Raw genomic sequence first — 6,060 nt, 5'->3', positions numbered from 1 at the left:
CCTTCTCTAGGAAGGGGGTATTGTTTTATCCTGACTGGTATTTCTGGGTTCCTTATTGTTACTGAAAAGGGTTCAATATCTAACTTACCTACTGTTTCCGGGGTGTACCAGACTTCAGGATTTATTTTCTCTTCATCTCTTACTCGTAAGGGACACAGTTTAATTTTTTTAGTGTTTCATTTTTTACTTCTAAGCCAATTCCTAATTCAATCATCAAATCTCGGCCCAATAAATTATAGTCTGCTTCAGGCATGAGTAGCAGGGACCCCACCCCTACCTTAGAATGGGTTTCAAAAAACACATCCTTTATTACGGGTATTCCAAAAGGTTCTCCTTTTGCTCCAATAACCTGTATAGTCGCCGAGGATATTTTACATCCTTGGGGCAATTTTTGAACGGTAGATCTTTCTGCTCCCGAGTCCACTAGGAACTCAATTTCTTGTTGCTGGGGACCCACTTCTAGTTTTATCAAGGGCTCTGTTGTTTTTTTGGGTTTTTTTGGGTTTTTGGGTTTTTTTGGTTTTTTGGGTTTTTTTTTCTCAGGTTCCCAGCAAATAGAGCCCCTGACACCCCTAGTCTTTGAACATTTTCTCATCCATCATTCTCTTTCTGCAGTCCTTTTTAACATGCCCTTTTCCTCCACAATAAAAACAAACCACAGTTCCCCATTCTCTCCCTCTTAAAGGTTTTCGGGTGTCCTGTCTTATCTGGCGAGCTTCAAACCCTTTTCCAGGGGTTGACGTCCTTTGCCCTTCTCTGACTGCAGCTACCAACATTCTGGCTTGTTTCTTATGTATTTCCTCCTCCCTGCGGACATACACTTTCTGGGCTTCCCTTAACAATTCATCCAAACCCCTATCCTGCCAATCCTCCACTTTCTCCAGCTTCTTTCTAATGTCCGTCCATGATTTAGCTACAAATTGGGCTTTTTCCTACCCCTGTTTCTTCTCTCTCAAGTGATATAGATTTACTCTAGTCTCTGACCTTATCCACAAGTGTGCATATTCACTCTCCTCCAGGCTAAAGGGTTCCTTAGAATTAACATAAATATGTAAAGCCTGGCATATCCAATCTTCAAAGGACCCAAAAACGGGCCAATACAGGTGGTCACTTCTAATTTGTTTCCCACCCCAAACTTCCATACAATAATGTATCATTTTTGCTTTATCCTTACCCTGCCTAGAAGGGTAATCATCCCAATATTTAATCATTAATCCTAACGGACTGTCTGGCGGTATCTGGGGTAACCTAACCTTAGGCACCGACCCACCCATGGGATCAGAAGGCTTGCTTTTCTTCTGTCCCATCTTCCGGAGTGCCTTCACGCACACACACAGTCTTTTCCCCCTGTTCGTGGCCCAGTCCCTCGCGGGAGATGGGAACCGCACTACTAAAGGGTCCCCACTTGCTTCGTCCTCAAGTGGACGTCTCACACAGGCACACTCCAGGATACCCAACCCCAACCGAACGGATCACCGGCCTATACTTACTCATTCCTGAGTCTTCGTTCGGGTCTTCGTGCACAAAGTTTACGGGGTTGCCGGCTTTTATTTGCTTGCTGCCGAATTTCGAGTTCGTCGGTAGAGGTTTTGGGTGTAAAAACCCCCAACAGGGGCCGCTTACTCAGCGGGGCGCCCCCCCTGTGAGGTTTACAGCCAAATTGCCTCTATCCGAGTCACGGCACCAAATTTGTTATAGATTGTGGCCCAATAATTGACAGGAACCAGTCCAATTAATCAAATTAGTTTATTAAGCAAGCGGCAGCAAGCAAAACAGCGCTGGGCGGCCGGGGAGTCTTTGCTCCGCCAACGGCGCACACCCGCTTCCCGAAAGTAGCTGATTATATACTCTTCTGGTTCCCGTATATGTGTCAATCCTGGTATATTCTGTGTCTGAGCGACGTGTTGCTAGGGGGTCGGTCTTGTCCCGCCTCCTGGTGGTCGTGAGGCTGAAGGCTCCTCATCTTTATCAGTGTCCTTGGGGAGACTCTTTTCAGCTTATCGCACAACTTAGCTCTTCCCTTTGAAGTGTTAAAGCACACCGGATGCCTGTGATTTAGGCCTTGAGGTGTCAAAGTGCACCAGATAGCACACTGGATGCCTGCGATTTAAGTATGTGAAGAGTCGAAACATTGTAATTTTTCACCAGCCTTTAAGAAAGCCTGATTTGATTAACAAACATGATTCTATTTATTACACCCTGCACCCCCGGGGATAGTGAGCAATTTGATTGGTCTACACAACTGTATTGTAACATGTATAAACCCTGCTTTCCTCTGTAGCGGGCTAAGGATATCCTTAGCCGCCTTTGCGGCAAGGGCACGTTGTCGGCTCACGTTCAACTTGATGTCCACCAGGAGCCCCCCACGTCAGCAAAGCTGCTCTCCAGCCAGTCGGCCTCCAGCATCTACTGGTGCATGGGGTTGTTCCTCCCCAGTGCAGGACTTGCGTATGTTCAGGTTCCTCAGGTGGTCTCGAACCGGATCCTTTCCTACGATGGGAGGGACTTTGTTCCCCCAGTCCCTGCCTTGAGGTTCAGGGACTTGAGAGATGCGGGAACAGTGATTGCCGGCGACAACGGAGGAGAAAAATCCTTGAGTGCCTCGGCCTTCTCCATGTCGGTTGGCGCTAGCTCTCCTGTCTTACCTATCGGAGGGGGGTGGGGGTGGGGTGCGTTTTCTTTAGTCTTCCTTTTCTGACCAACGCACCTGTAGAAGCCCTTCTTATGATTCTTCTTCACATCCCTTGCCAAATTCAGCTCCAGCTGTGCCTTAGCTTTCCCAACCCCATCCCTATATTCTTCCCAGGATGCGTGTCTCTGCTTCCACCGCCTACGCATTTCCTCCTTGCGCTTCAGCTCGACCAGAAGGTCCTTACTCAGCCATGCTGGGCTCCTGCCTTCCTTGCCTGATTTCATAGAATCGTCTAGGTCGGAAGGGACCTTTAAGATCATCGAGTCCAACCATTAACCTAACGCTGCCAAAACCACCACCAAACCACGTCCCTAAGCGCCGCGTCTACCCGTCTTTTAAATACCTCCAGGGATGGTGATTCAACCACTTCCCTGGGCAGCCTGGTCCAACGTTCGATAACCCTTTCCGCGAAGAAATTTTTCCTAATATCCGTCCTAAACCTCCCCTGGCGCAACTCGAGGCCGTTTCCTCTCGTCCTATCGCCTGTTACTTGGGAGAAGAGACCAACCCCCGCCTCGCTACAACCTCCTTTCCGGTAGTTGTAGAGAGCGATAAGGTCTCCCCTCAGCCTCCTTTACTCCAGGCTAAGCCACCCCAGTTCCCTCAGCCGCTCCTCATAAGCCTTGTGCTCCAGACCCCTCACCAGCTCCGTTGCCCTTCTCCGGACACGCTCCAGCACCTCCGTGTCTTTCTTGTAGTGAGAGGCCCAAAACTGAACACAGTATTCGAGGTGCGGCCTCAGCGGTGCTGAGTACAGGGGGACAGTCGCCTCCCCAGTCCTGCTCGCCACGCTATTCCTGATACAGGCCAGGATGCTGTTGGCCGCCTTGGCCACCTGGGCACACTGCTGGCTCACATTCAGACGGCTGTCTACCAATACCCCCAGGCTCTTTTCTGCCGGGCAGCTTTCCAGCCACTCTTCCCCAAGCCTGTAGCGTTGCACGGGGTTGTTGTGACCCAAGTGCAGGACCCGGCACTTGGCCTTGTTGAACCTCATACCATCGGCCTCGGCCCATCGATCCAGCCTGTCCAGATCCCTCTGTAGAGCCATCCTACCCTCAAGCAGATCGACGCTCCCGCCCAACTTGGTGTCGGCTGCAAACTTACTGAGTGAGGGTGCACTCGATCCCCTCGTCCAGGTCGTTGAGAAAGATATTAAACAGAACCGGCCCCGGTACTGAGCCCTGGGGAACACCACTTGTGACCGGCCGCCAACTGGATTTAACTCCATTCACCACAACTCTCTGGGCCCGGCCCTCCAGCCAGTTCTTTACCCAGCAAAGAGTACGCCCGTCCAAGCCATGAGCAGCCAGTTTCTCCAGGAGAACGCTGTGGGAAACGGTGTCAAAGGCTTTACTAAAGTCTAGGTAGACGAATTTCTATTTTCCCATTTCTTACGCGTGGGAATCGAGAGCTCTTGTGCTCGAAGAAAAAACGTCCTGAAAGAGCTGCCAGCTCCCTTCTGCTCCTTCTGCACAGGGGCTTCCAACTCCTCCTGTTTGTTACCTGTGCTGCGCGCAGTGGTATAGAGGCACTTCAGTTGGGCTGCCGACCGTGTCGCCTTTCTGGAGGATCAAGCCCCAAGTCCTTTGCGGCATTTCTCAGGGGTTCCCCTGTTGGTTCCTAACGCATCAGCAGCCCCTGGCTCTTCTCTGTTGCTCAGAACTCCATCCCCTTCCCCCGCTGAGCCTAGTTTAAAGCCCTCCTTGTAAGTCCGGCCAGCTTGTTGGCAAAGACCCTCTTGCCCCGCTTGGTCAGGCGAATCCCATCAGCTCCCAACAGACCCGGCTTCTCAAAGGTACACCCGTGATCACAGAAGCCAAAACCTCGAGTATGGCACCAGCTACGCAGCCAGGCATTCACCTGTTCAATTCGTCTCCTCCTTCCTGGACCCCTCCCTCTGACTGGGAGGAGAGAGGAGACCACCACCTGTGCTCCTGATCCTTTTAACATTGCTCCGAGGGACATAAAGTCTCTTTGGAGGGTTCTAAGCTGCCTCGTCAGACCCTACGCGGAATAGTAGGAGCGCATGATAATCTGCAGGGATCACCAGGCTCGGCAGCCCCTCGGCGACGCCACGGATGCGAGCCCCTGGTAGGCAGCAGACTTCTCGAGAGAAATCGCCTGGACGGCAAACGGGTGCGTCGGTGCCTCTCAGTAGGGGATCTCCAATTGCTAACACCTTACGTGCTTTTCTGGTGGCACTGGTTCTGATGCGGGCGGGAGGTTGGGTCAGCTTTGCGTGGTTGGCTTGGCCAAGTTAACCAAGCTCACACCCACCTCCTTATAGCTGTTCCTGGGTTTCCAACACGCGCACACAAAGAGCATCCAACAGGCTCCGCACATTTTCATCCCTTCGCACGCAGGAGTTCCGGTGCCTTGTCTCTTTCATTACCAAGCGAGAACAAAGGGAGACTAGAGCCCTCTGCTCACAAGAGCCTCTTATTGCTCAGAAAGAAGGCTTTTTCTCTTGGAATTTCCCCCCCTCGAAGCAACTGGATCCCCAGCGATTTCCCGACTTTCCTGTCTCCAAAACCCCAGTCACTATCGTTCCTTAAAGCACCAACCCCCTTCAACACTTCTACATGGAGGAATCTGCCCTTTAGGCTTTGTGATGGATTGACCTCGGCCGGCTGTCAGGGGCCCGCCCAGCCGCTCTCTCACTGCCCCTCCTCAACAGGACAGGGGGAGAAAATAGGATGAAAAAGTTCCTTCAGGAAACATCCACCGGCCGGACCCACAGGCAGCAGGGAAATACCTGCCCCGGACAGCGCTTTGCCCTTTCTTCAATAGGTTTTCACAGGGGCGCCCCCGGCTTCGCTGAGCCGCTCAGCTTTGGCCTGCGGCAAGTCCAGTGCCTAGCTGGCTGGCACCAGCTGCGTCCAGCACAGGGCAGACCCTGGCCTCTTCTCACACAGGCTACCCCCGCAGGCCGCACCTGGAGCGCCGTGTCCAGTTCTGGTCCCCACAATTCAAAAAAGAGACGCAGACCGACTGGGGAAGGTCCCAAGGAGGGCCGCAAAGATGACCAAAGGGCTGGAGAACCTGCCCTAGGAGGAAAGGCTGAAGGAGTTGGGTCTCTTCTCCCTTGCAGAAGAGAAGGCTCGCGGGGGAGGGAACCTCATCGCAGTCTGCCAGTACTTAAAGGGCGGCTACAAAGAAGAGGACGGAGGCTTTCCCACAAAAGGTCGGACGCAGTGTTCAAGGGCAACGAAGGATGGCCCTGCTTTCCTGTAGGAATGTGTCTGAGAGAAAATGGTCACGTGAGCCAGCCTCCCTACTATGAGAGATTAGATTAAGGGCAAAACAGGTGGTAGAAGATGGAATTAGTACATGGGGAAAATGAGAACTGAGAAAGTAGAAAACAT

Source organism: Rissa tridactyla, chromosome W (genome assembly GCF_028500815.1).
Source record: "Rissa tridactyla isolate bRisTri1 chromosome W, bRisTri1.patW.cur.20221130, whole genome shotgun sequence".
NCBI lineage: Eukaryota > Metazoa > Chordata > Aves > Charadriiformes > Laridae > Rissa > Rissa tridactyla.
The sequence above is the reverse complement of the archived record's forward strand: the minus strand, read 5'-3'. Positions refer to the sequence as shown.